The 13,426-nt window shown below is 42.4% G+C and overlaps 1 long non-coding RNA gene across 1 annotated transcript; it reads right to left on the bottom strand.

The window, feature by feature from the left end:
• Positions 1-9,667: 9,667 nt before the first annotated feature.
• LOC117470537 lies at positions 9,668-10,464 on the bottom strand. Its single transcript, XR_004554700.1, has 3 exons — positions 10,437-10,464; positions 9,982-10,134; positions 9,668-9,711 (listed from the first exon to the last, which is right to left on the bottom strand). It is a non-coding gene; the product is annotated as an uncharacterized LOC117470537 (long non-coding RNA).
• Positions 10,465-13,426: the final 2,962 nt, after the last annotated feature.

The raw sequence follows: 13,426 nt of genomic DNA, 5'->3' as shown, positions 1-13,426 counted from the left end.
AACAGACGTCGTTTAAGAGTGACGTTTGAGTGAACGAGGACATCCCAATTAATACCTGAGGACTCCTCTGTCCTCACGTCACCTCCTCGTGTCTCTCGCTCGCATCTTACGGAGGCGGAGCTAAGACGCAAGGAAGGGACGCGAGTGAGGGAAAGGAGGAGTCGAGGAGGGGTATTGAGACGAGGCTATAGACTGTATATATAAATGGACGTAGGGTCCGTGACGTCACCCATAGGATTCTGCAGAGTTGCCGAGAAGCCCTTAGTAGGCGGAGTCGGCCACTAACGGCTCGACAGTGACGTCAGAGTCTAACTCCCGTCTATTTATGAGAAGGGTCCAGCTGCGGCCGCGGCTGCGGCCGCGGCAAGCATAGATATATATAAACACGTGTTTATATATATCTATGGCGGCAAGTACACAACACTACACGACACGCCCACCTGACACGACACTACGGTGGCTGAGAGACATTACCGTCCATGGCAGATTAAAAACGAATTGCAAATGTTATTGTAGCATTTTAAGCAACTATTAGGCAAATAAATTAATAACCTAGTCTATCCGTTTGAGACACAACAGTATAACTTTCAACCCAAATCATTTTGTCAACAAACGGTGGTTTAGTAAACTTTTTTTTAATATATAAAATAGGTATTAATGAGATAATCTATTAATTATGTTTGTCTAACTGCTACAGATGTATTTATACATAAATGTAGATATTTGTGAACATCTAAATATAGTTGTTAAAGGTTTTAAGATATACATAATCACATCATGGGGTCATTAAGGACCAAATTAGGAGGGCCAGTCAGGCCACTAATGAGCTCAATCATTCACATGTATTATTATTACTTCATAAATTAAAAGTACTAGGGGTCTATTATAAAACCTTTGAAGGAATCGTCATGCATTCTGAATGTTTCTGTACTTTAAAAACATCATGGCTCAAGATCCTGTTCTTGTTCAAGATTATTCATACTCATTTGTGAATTTAACATCCATATTCACTCAAAACTGAAACACCACCAACATTTTTTTTGAAAGCATTGCAGGCCTAAAGCTCCACGTCAGTGACCTATATTTTAATTTCTTCCATCAAACTTTAAAAATGGCAAACAGCATGTTTTTAAAGATTTAATCTTTTAAGAAACAAAATATCAAATTTGAACAGAAGGGTTTAAAAACACGTTTTTAATGCAAATAAACTTGAAACATAAACCTATTTGTCATTTCAAAATTCACTTGTATTGTCTGCGTGAAAGGCACAGTAGGCTATGAGCGAATACATATCAACATTAAAAAAAATGACAAAGTCGTACAATATATACCATGTGCTACTGTCTAGGATTAAGTATGATGAGACTTTTTTTAAGGAGGGACCCCAGAGCCAAGGGCAGGCCGAGCAGACCGCCTTCTCCCGCCGCAGGCTTCCCCGGTGATGGGCTCCGTGTAACAAGTCCCCTCAGTCTGTGCGGGGAGCTGCACCACGGTGATGCTGCTGTCATCGCTCGCCTCTCCTCCGGTGGTGCCCTCGGCTCCCTCCGCCGCCACACTACCCAGCACACTGGAGATCACTAATGTCTCTCAGCCACCGTCGTGTCGTGTCAGGTGGGCGTGTCGTGTAGGGGGCGTGTCGTGTAGTGTTGTGTACTTGCCGCGGCCGCAGCTAGACCATATTGCTATTTACAGCCGTTATAATGGATTAAATAAAAAGTAATGAAAGAGAGTATGAGGAGAAGAGGTGTGTGGAGTTATGCAATGAATGTACAACGTCTGAATCCTCTGTTATGCGCGATAACGGACATTGAAGACGACCCCCAGCAACGCGAACCGGCCCTCGAGGAGGAGCCTACGGAGGGGATATTTTATATATAACCAGCTGTCTCGAGACCCTTCTTCACCTCTTCACTGCTCTGTCTCTCCTCTTACCCTCTGCTTGTTGTATCACCGTGCCATTTAATTAAACTCAACTAATTTGAACCTTTCCGGAGACTCCATTAGTCTCTTCATTCTAAGCTTCTCTCCTGGACGCGAGAACAACGAATACTTCTAACAATATCTACAGTACATTGTTGGTTACTGTGATCTTCTACAGTACATTGTTGGTTACTGTGATCTTCTACAGTACATTGTTGGTTACTGTGATCTTCTACAGTACATTGTTGGTTACTGTGATTATCTATAGTACATTGTTGGTTACTGTGATCTTCTACAGTACATTGTTGGTTACTATGATCTTCTACAATACATTGTTGGTTACTGTGAATATCTACAGTACATTGTTGGTTACTGTGATTATCTACAGTACATTGTTGGTTACTGTGAATATATACAGTACATTGTTGGTTACTGTGATTTTCTACAGTTGGGACGTTACTACTGATATTTTTTAAGTAACTCCAGAGGTACAGTAATTTTTGGTAGGAAACACGGTATTATACTCTAAAATAGTATACAGTAATTGACTGTGCACAAACACTGTAAATAACTGTGGATTTCACAGCCATTTTTACAGTGTGTCCCTGTTAAATAAATGAAAAATACTCAAGCTGAACCTTTAAATGAGTTGTGGACAGTGAAGAAAATAAACTAATACTCAAGTTTGATCCTAAGTACTTGCGTAAGTACTTTATACTTCTACGTCACTACATTTCTGGTAAACGTATTTTGAAACTGAATCTCTGTAAAATTGATTGAAATGTCAATCCATATTAAATTATAATTAAATATTGTAAAACGCAAGATAACATATATGAGGGTTATTCTTCTGCTTAATTAATAGTATTCCTTTAAAGTATATTTAACCTAACGTTTTGATGTAATACTTTGCTGTCTACTTTTGTCTCCACTGATGAAGTGAGTAGAGGTTCATTGTCTCAGTCAAGGTTGAACAGTTGGTGAATAATGGATACATGCTGTCAACTGTGGTAACAAAACTGTGTGTGTGTGTGTGTGTGTGTGTGTGTGTGTGTGGTGTGTGTGTGTGTGTGTGTGTGTGTGTGTGTGTGGGTGTGTGTGTGTGTGTGTGTGTGTGTTCGTTCGTTCCTGCACATAGTTGGCAATGCACAATTGTGGTTGAATGTTCCTTGCAGAAGTTGGCAGAGCTTTCCCAAGCTCTTCCAGGAAGAGCTTTCCCAAGCTCTGCCAGGAAGAGTCTCCTCATGTGGTGCTTCCTCTCATTCCAGGCCGGATTTATTGCTGTCCACACCACATATGCATTGAAGGCAGAGATGTCTATCATATTGTGGAACACTGCCACTGGCCACCGGGCCGTCATTCTCAGGTGTAGGTACCAGTAAACTGAAATAAAACAAGGAATAAGAGATTAGAAACTTGCAAGCAATATTTTATCTGTCTGACGTAAAACTAAATGTTTTACATGAATCAACATGCATGAAAGATGAACAAATACATTACTATACCTTATCCAGGCAATCAACTCCCCCTTTGTTGCTGTTGTAGTCCAGGATCATCTGTGGCTTCCTATCCTCCCTGGTGCTGACAGCGGCATCTTTGTTCAGGGTGCTCATCAAGATAACGTTCTTGTTTTTTTTTTGGGACACATGACACCAGAGTGTGCGTGTCTGTAAATGCGAATTTTGAGGAGAGCGCCTCTCGTCCTCTGCTGGACTCTGCATCCCACAGACTCATTGTAGCGTCATGGTTTGACCAGCAGGCCTAAAGCTCCACGTCAGTGACCTATATTTTAATTTCTTCCATCAAACTTTAAAAATGGCAAACAGCATGTTTTTAAAGATTTAATCTTTTAAGAAACAAAATATCAAATTTGAACAGAAGGGTTTAAAAACACGTTTTTAATGCAAATAAACTTGAAACATAAACCTATTTGTCATTTCAAAATGCACTTGTATTGTCTGCGTGAAAGGCACAGTAGGCTATGAGCGAATACATATCAACATTAAAAAAAATGACAAAGTCGTACAATATATACCATGTGCTACTGTCTAGGATTAAGTATGATGAGACTTTTTTTAAGGAGGGACCCCAGAGCCAAGGGCAGGCCGAGCAGACCGCCTTCTCCCGCCGCAGGCTTCCCCGGTGATGGGCTCCGTGTAACAAGTCCCCTCAGTCTGTGCGGGGAGCTGCACCACGGTGATGCTGCTGTCATCGCTCGCCTCTCCTCCGGTGGTGCCCTCGGCTCCCTCCGCCGCCACACTACCCAGCACACTGGAGATCACTAATGTCTCTCAGCCACCGTCGTGTCGTGTCAGGTGGGCGTGTCGTGTAGGGGGCGTGTCGTGTAGTGTTGTGTACTTGCCGCGGCCGCAGCTAGACCATATTGCTATTTACAGCCGTTATAATGGATTAAATAAAAAGTAATGAAAGAGAGTATGAGGAGAAGAGGTGTGTGGAGTTATGCAATGAATGTACAACGTCTGAATCCTCTGTTATGCGCGATAACGGACATTGAAGACGACCCCCAGCAACGCGAACCGGCCCTCGAGGAGGAGCCTACGGAGGGGATATTTTATATATAACCAGCTGTCTCGAGACCCTTCTTCACCTCTTCACTGCTCTGTCTCTCCTCTTACCCTCTGCTTGTTGTATCACCGTGCCATTTAATTAAACTCAACTAATTTGAACCTTTCCGGAGACTCCATTAGTCTCTTCATTCTAAGCTTCTCTCCTGGACGCGAGAACAACGAATACTTCTAACAATATCTACAGTACATTGTTGGTTACTGTGATCTTCTACAGTACATTGTTGGTTACTGTGATCTTCTACAGTACATTGTTGGTTACTGTGATCTTCTACAGTACATTGTTGGTTACTGTGATTATCTATAGTACATTGTTGGTTACTGTGATCTTCTACAGTACATTGTTGGTTACTATGATCTTCTACAATACATTGTTGGTTACTGTGAATATCTACAGTACATTGTTGGTTACTGTGAATATATACAGTACATTGTTGGTTACTGTGATTTTCTACAGTTGGGACGTTACTACTGATATTTTTTAAGTAACTCCAGAGGTACAGTAATTTTTGGTAGGAAACACGGTATTATACTCTAAAATAGTATACAGTAATTGACTGTGCACAAACACTGTAAATAACTGTGGATTTCACAGCCATTTTTACAGTGTGTCCCTGTTAAATAAATGAAAAATACTCAAGCTGAACCTTTAAATGAGTTGTGGACAGTGAAGAAAATAAACTAATACTCAAGTTTGATCCTAAGTACTTGCGTAAGTACTTTATACTTCTACGTCACTACATTTCTGGTAAACGTATTTTGAAACTGAATCTCTGTAAAATTGATTGAAATGTCAATCCATATTAAATTATAATTAAATATTGTAAAACGCAAGATAACATATATGAGGGTTATTCTTCTGCTTAATTAATAGTATTCCTTTAAAGTATATTTAACCTAACGTTTTGATGTAATACTTTGCTGTCTACTTTTGTCTCCACTGATGAAGTGAGTAGAGGTTCATTGTCTCAGTCAAGGTTGAACAGTTGGTGAATAATGGATACATGCTGTCAACTGTGGTAACAAAACTGTGTGTGTGTGTGTGTGTGTGTGTGTGTGTGTGTGTGTGTGTGTGTGTGTGTGTGTGTGTGTGTGTGTGTGTGTGTGTGTGTGTGTGTGTGTGTGTGTGTTCGTTCGTTCCCGCACATAGTTGGCAATGCACAATTGTGGTTGAATGTTCCTTGCAGAAGTTGGCAGAGCTTTCCCAAGCTCTTCCAGGAAGAGCTTTCCCAAGCTCTGCCAGGAAGAGTCTCCTCATGTGGTGCTTCCTCTCATTCCAGGCCGGATTTATTGCTGTCCACACCACATATGCATTGAAGGCAGAGATGTCTATCATATTGTGGAACACTGCCACTGGCCACCGGGCCGTCATTCTCAGGTGTAGGTACCAGTAAGCTGAAATAAAACAAGGAATAAGAGATTAGAAACTTGCAAGCAATATTTTATCTGTCTGACGTAAAACTAAATGTTTTACATGAATCAACATGCATGAAAGATGAACAAATACATTACTATACCTTATCCAGGCAATCAACTCCCCCTTTGTTGCTGTTGTAGTCCAGGATCATCTGTGGCTTCCTATCCTCCCTGGTGCTGACAGCGGCATCTTTGTTCAGGGTGCTCATCAAGATAACGTTCTTGTTTTTTTTTGGGACACATGACACCAGAGTGTGCGTGTCTGTAAATGCGAATTTTGAGGAGAGCGCCTCTCGTCCTCTGCTGGACTCTGCATCCCACAGACTCATTGTAGCGTCATGGTTTGACCATATAATCCTGCCAGAATCAACAGACCTATGTAGGCTTGGAGGGCTGCCTGGTCCAATTCTTCCCACTTGTCTCCAAACACACACCTACCCTCCAAGTTTGACATGTCAATTATAATCTTTTCAATGGACTCTGGTAGAAACATTTGAAAGCTGGATTTGATTTCATCCACACGAGATACTGCATACCGAGTTGGCCCTGGTGTCATCCTCACTATGTTTTCCCCTCTTACTCTGCCTCCTCTCTCCCGGGGGGATGAATGCCAGAGCAGGTTGCCATTCTTGGACTGGAATGTCACCTCAGGCTCCTCTCCCTCAGGGGCCTCTATCTCAGGGGCCTTTCCCTCCTCTCCCTCAGGGGCCTCTCCCTCAGGGGCCTCTTCCTGGTCTGTTGTAGGCTCATAGTCTGGATCGCTGTTGTCTTCCATTTCTGAGAAATCTTCCTCTATCTCCTCTTCATCTGGTTAAAAAAATGTGTCCAGAGAGCCTCTCTTACAGAAAATCGCCTAATCGGTCGCCTGCTCATTTGGTTGGCGTATCATATGCACGCAAAATCTGCGTATCTATTGCACACATTTCCAATGTGTAAAGTCGTGTCATTTGTACGCAGACTGAAGAGAGTGGGTTGTGTAGCCAATCCCAGCCTTTTGCAGGTCTACAATCTTGTCCCTGAGGTCCTTAATGGCGCGTTTCCACTACACGGCCTCGCTCGGCCCCGCTCGGCCTCCTTTGGCCGCGCCCGGCCTCGTTAGGACCAGCTCACTTTGTGGCGCGTTTCCATTACAGTTTAGGAACCGGGTCAGTATCTATAGTAACGCAGTGTAGGCGGAGCGACGCTGCTTAAAACTGCCGTGACGTCATCTTCAATGCGACAAAGCGACACAACACACAACAATGGAGGATGTTGAAAAGATCGTTTGCTTGTTGCTTGCTGTGTGGTTCTTTATCACAAGAAATAGGCAAGAGATGTTTCGAAAGAGGCAACTTGTAGCAAGACGAGGTATAGAGGAAGCTGACGCGAGAGTTCTGGCAGCCCGCAGAGACTACAGGAGGACTCTAACTACTACTACTAATACTTCTTCGAGACTACAATGCTACTTGGTAAGCTAACGTTCGCTAACTACAGTAGCAATGTGTTTAGGCTCACGCTCCCCATACGACCAAAGTATTTCAAGTATTTAATTAATTGTAGCTACCACTTTTACGTATTAAAATATGTATGCTTTTGTTTGTGTATTTCAGAAGTTACTTCGCCGCCCTAGACCATGTGTTTGGATGCTCGACCGAGCTACCGAGTGGTGGAATGTGATTGTTCCATCTTTCACACACACTCAGTGGGTGGAGAACTTCAGGATGTCTGAAGAAACCTACGTCTACCTGTGCAACAAACTGCGGCCAGCGATGGAGAGACAGGACACACCATTCCGCGTGTGTATACCTTTTAAGAAGAGAGTGGCCATCGCACTGTGGAAGCTTGCTACCGGCTCAGAGTACAGAAGCATAGGACATATTTTCGGAGTGAGCAAGACAACTGTGTGCCGGTGTGTGCAAGACTTCTGTGCTGCTGCAGAGACGTTGTTAGTACCGGAACTAATTCGTTCACCAGACCGGGAGAAATTTGCAGAAATGGCTGCCTACACTGAGAACAGGTGGGGGCTCCCTCAGTGTGTAGGTGCTATTGATGGGTCACACATACCCATCTTGGCACCACAGGAATACCACTGTGACTATTTCAACCGTAAAGGCTGGCACTCCATCATCCTTCAAGGAGTTGTTGATGGTAAGGGACATTTCTGGAATGTGTTTGCAGGAATGCCTGGGAGCTTGCATGACGCTCGGGTTTTGAGACTGTCCACATTGTGGGAGTTGGCCAGTCGTGGCAACTACTTTCCAGCTTGCACCAGGAACATTGGTGGGGTGAATGCTGGCTATTACATCCTGGGAGACAATGCCTATCCCTTGCAAAACTGGCTCATAAAACCCTTCGCTGACACTGGACGGCTAACAGAAGAACATGTGACATACAACAAGAAGATTTGCAGAGCACGGGTAGTGGTTGAAAACGCTTTTGGTAGACTGAAGGGAAGGTGGCGTTGCCTCATGAAAAGAAATGACTGTGATGTGAAACTTGTTAAATCAATGGTGCTGACATGCTGTGCTCTGCATAACCTCTGCGAGAGTCATGGAGAGACCTATGATGATGGGTGGGATGCACCAGCAGCAGAGCCAGGGGTAGCAGTGGCACAAGGTGCAGAGGAGGAGGGCAGGGACATACGAGAGGGTCTGATGCGCTACCTGAATACATAAATAGTCATTGTATGGTATTGAACATAAATAAAAAAATAATGTTTCACATACATGTGTTTATCAAATTATTTAAACCCAAGACATTTTATCAGAATTGACTATTTAGTAAATATTTGAATTTCAAGCACCAGTATTTACTGCCCCATAAAAATAATCTAAGCAAATATCAAAGCAAACTATAAACATAAATACAACAGTGTAAAACACAGCAGAACTATATTCAGCTTCAAGGTTTTGTATTTTGTCATACGAACATAGCTACAGTGTAGTTATAGTTTATTTTGTTCTCTTCTCTTTTAAATATATAAGCAATGTGTTTGAGTCTAGCACAACGAGGGTATTACAATTGAGTAATTTTTACTAAATGTATTATTTATCATGTATTCTTAATACCATTACAAAATATGTAATGTTATGTTTTAGAGGACCTCAAGCGAGCAAACTCAATTTCAAACAGTATGCAGAGTTGTCCTGCTAAAGACTTAAAATGTTTTATTTAACCAAGTATTTATTCTCTTATTTGCTTTAATTGCAACAGATGATAAAGGTTTCACTGTGCAGTGCTTTGTGGGCAATGATGGTGTTTATGATATTTCTGACTGAAGAGGGACGCCTAGATGATGCCATCTTTCTGTGTGATCGCTGTTGGGTGCAATTATTTATCAACAAGCAATAAGATAAGTCAAAGAAGTACTTTATTTAACACAAAGTGTTTTCTTGCAGCAGCATAAAAAAGGCATGGCATTATACAATACAAAAAAAAAAATGATTGTATTGTATTAAAGATAAAAAATATACAAGAAAGTACAGCCAGAGGTTATTGGATCACAGAGGCGGAGGAGACGGGGCACGTTGGCTGCCCGTTCCCACTAGCACCTGGCAAATAGTGCGCATGAAGGATGCATTAAAGCTCTCTGCGTGAGCCATCTCCTCCCTTCTCAAGGCGGCTTCCAACACCCTCGCCTCCCTCGCCTCCACCATGGTCTGGTTCATGTACTGAGCCTGCAGGACCCGGTCTTCCCTCTGCTCGGCATGGATCTTCTCCTGCTGGGCCAGGTTCTGCTCCTGGTGTTCCTTCTGCTGGGCCAGTTGCCGTTCCAGCAGGGCCAGTTCCTCTCCTCCTCGTCTCCTCTTGCCTGGGTGACAAGATAATTATATAAATAATAATTAGCAATAACAATGAAAAAACACAGGTACAGGTCACACAAGGATATAAGAATAAAATGTATAAACAGAACAGTAAGGATGAATTAAAGAAAGTTCTGGCCCTAGATACTAGCTGCTTACTAGCTAGTTACTTTACTTGTAACAGAGCATTCGCACACAGTGGTACAGCTTATTTTACTTACTGACGATGGATGGTCTACATTTTTTTTTTAAAGTCACAATTCCAGCCTATTTCTTACCTAGAACCACACGCGGTGTCGAGCTGGCACTCGGCGTTGGTGTCTGTGCTCGTGTTGGTGTCTGTGCTCGAGCTGGAGTTTGTGCTGTAGATATGGATGATATCGATGCACCGGACGGTGTTGGTTCATCCTCGCTATTCAAAACGTAATCATCTAGAACAGAAACATGACTTGTTAATTCCACAAACTACTGCAGCACAATACTATAAATAGCAACAACAACTATAGAAAAGACAAACTGAACGTAAACAATGGCACATGTGGTGTTAGCAAACACTAGCTCTAGCTAATGCTATCTGTCTTAGCTAGCTAGCTAGCCTTCGGGGCTCCATAAAAGCATGGGTTGTCGAACATAAATGTAAGGATACAATAGACTTATTTGTTAGAAGTGAGCTTTAGAACAGATAGGGACACAAAGGTTTCAAGAAAATAACAGAGCGTTAGCAAAAACGTACCATTCATAGACTCCAGTAACGCTGTTGCTGAGTCCAGGCCTCCCTCCCTCCCTCCGCTAGCCGGTCTATGGCCGTAAATGCTGTTCATGAGGTCAAACCACTTCCAGTTTTTCCTACTGGCACCACTGGTGTTGTTATTGTCCTTCACCAAGCGATATTCACCCTTCATCTTTTTAAGTTTTTCCCTACACTGCACGACAGTCCTTGAGTACCCGCTTGTGGCCATCAGTGTAGACACCTCCTGAAATACTTTAATATTTCGAGTCATCCCGTCGAGCTCCCGCTGGATCTTGTCATCAGAAATGTAATGGAGGAACGTCGTGACTTCCTCGACCGACCATGGTGTGCTTTTCTTTGCCATTGTTAACTTCTTAGTCCTCTGTTAACAAAAATGCTGTTTGTAAAAATGCTGCAAGCATCGCTGTATATATGCGACGCTAGGGATTATCTCGCGCGCGATTGTGACGATTCTCTCCGACCAATCAGCAGCCGAGAGCGTTGACGTCACAAACCCTAGCCCCACGATTTTATGAGGCCAGAAAAACTGTGAATTAGGACCCGCCGGCCGGTACTAGGCCAAGTGGAAACGCAACCACAAACGGGCCGCTGACGTCACAGCCCTCTTAAACCGGGCTGCGCGCTGTAGTGGAAACGCGCCATAAGGCCCCTACACACCAGGCCGATATCGGCCGTCTTGCGTTGTTGGGCGAAAACGGGTTCCTTGTCGCCCAAAGTCAATTTGGTGTGTCCCGAACCCTCGGCCGTGACACGCCTTATTTGGCCTTTCACGGTCGACACCCGGCCGATTTCGGACACAAGCTATCGGGCCAAGAAACCACTCTGATCAGCTGTTCAGCTAGCAAATGAGAAGCGAAACGGAAGTGAGGGACGTAAACAAACGATTTAAGACACAAGACAGCAGCTAAACACCAGCAGGTGATACTTAAAGACATCAAACATAGCCCTTAAATGTCCTCTCTTACCTCCCACACATAGCAGGGACATCTCTGATATCGGCGGGAGCGTCCCCGGCTGTCCTCTGCTGAGAGCTCCGTGACTTGTTTGGTCGAGTCTGGTTTTTCATCTCATCGTAAATTTAGCAAGAAGTGGCCATTATTACATTGCTGAGTCAATAAACTACACACCCGCCAGAACACTGCGATCATCAGATGCAGGTCTATTAACTGTGATTTTATAGTATGTCTGCACTTTATGTGCTCATTTCATCATTCATGTATTTTTATATTCTAAAACATGTTTTCGATGGACGAGAGTGAAAATGGAACGCACATGCTATTTGTTTGTTTATATCAGTCTGTTCTTCTTCTCTGTCTTCTGGTTGTTGCCTATTTTGAATGACGAATACACACTACCGCCGCCTGCTGGTAAGGAGAGTTATTGCCACTCACGCATGCGCAGTTCGTACGTGCTCGGCTGAAGTCTTTGCGGTGATTTCCAGTGCGACACACGGCCAATACGCAGGAGAACTCGTCGATGGAACTGTCGGTGTCGGGTGTCGGCGAGTTCTCTGGTGACTGCCCGGTGTGTCAGGGCCTTTAGACAGCTCTTTAGTCTTGCCCATGGTGGAGAGGTTGGAATCTGATTGATTGATTCTGTGGACAGGTGTCTATTATACAGGTAACAAGTATAGGAGTACTTTTTTAAAGGAAGAGGATATGTAACCGGTCTGTGGGAGCCAGAATTCTTGTTGGTTGCAAGGGGATCAAATACTTATTTCCCACAGTTAAATGCAAATCAATATATATCTCTTATATGATGGACATTTCCGGATATTATTTTTGATATTCTGTCTCTCATTAGTCAAATAAACCTACCATTACAATTATAGACTGTCCATTCCTTTGTAAGTGTACACTTACACAATCAGCAAGGGATCAAATAATTATTTCCTTCACTGTATATATTTGTGTTATGTAAAATTGTTGGGCTTGGCTTAGGCCCCAATGAGATCCAGGCAACGTCCCTGGTCCAGACACTTTTAGGATTTACATTTAACTTTAAATTAAAATGTACAGTTTTCTGACCTTCTGAATTTAATGTTTTTGAAGAAATGTATGTAGCCTTTGACAACAAGCTACATTTGACACGCAAGGTCTGTTGATTTCATCATGTTCCAGATCAATTAATGCAACTCATCTGAGTCAATAGAGAATATCTTCATATGAAAAAAATGCATGTTGGCCCCGTATTATTGAGTGATAAACTAGCAGCCATTTAATATCTATATTATTCTTAACTGGAAGCACATTATAATTTAAGAACAGGAGCATGGTTCTCTTGGTTCTGCTTTGTATTCTGAATAAGCTCACGTTTTTTTTGTGATATTTCAAATTTGCATTCTCTTGAATATTTGAGGGGTTGTTATGTGTTTTGGAGAAATGATGTTCCAAAATAACGAATTAGTGATTTTGTTTTGAATAACATACAATTTTTCATCAAGAAGTTTGAAAGTTTGACAATTAGCCTACATTTAGCTGGCTTTCATTCCTCTGGCGAGAGGATCTGTTTCGGCAAAAAAATGCAGATACTTAAAAAAGATTACCTAGGTTATTCAGGTTATTCTTATTCTTATTTATGTTAGTATTAATGTTGCTATTATTATTGTATAATATCGACATATAGGCGCCGCAATAGACTCCGTTGAAATACAGCTATTTGTCTTTTTCAAATCTTTTATTGCACGATTATTTCAGAGACATTTTCAAGGAACACTTCTGCATAGATGCTGCTTTTGGGCACGAGCCACATCCGTCATCAAGTCGCAACATGTCTCAGCAGATCCACGCTCTCTAGAAATTATAAATGAATCACCCAAACAAACGAAAGTTGTGATTCAATTTATTAGGCAATATGAGCGATGCATTTAGCTTGTTTATACATTTCAAAGCAGAATTAAATCATGTTCATAAATGTATAGCTTCAATCCATGATATTTTAATTTTAACTTGAGCATTTAATTCGATGCTTTC

This window comes from Trematomus bernacchii, unplaced genomic scaffold (assembly GCF_902827165.1).
Source record: "Trematomus bernacchii unplaced genomic scaffold, fTreBer1.1, whole genome shotgun sequence".
NCBI lineage: Eukaryota > Metazoa > Chordata > Actinopteri > Perciformes > Nototheniidae > Trematomus > Trematomus bernacchii.
Note: the sequence above shows the minus strand (reverse complement) of the source record. Positions and strands in the feature narration are given on the sequence as shown.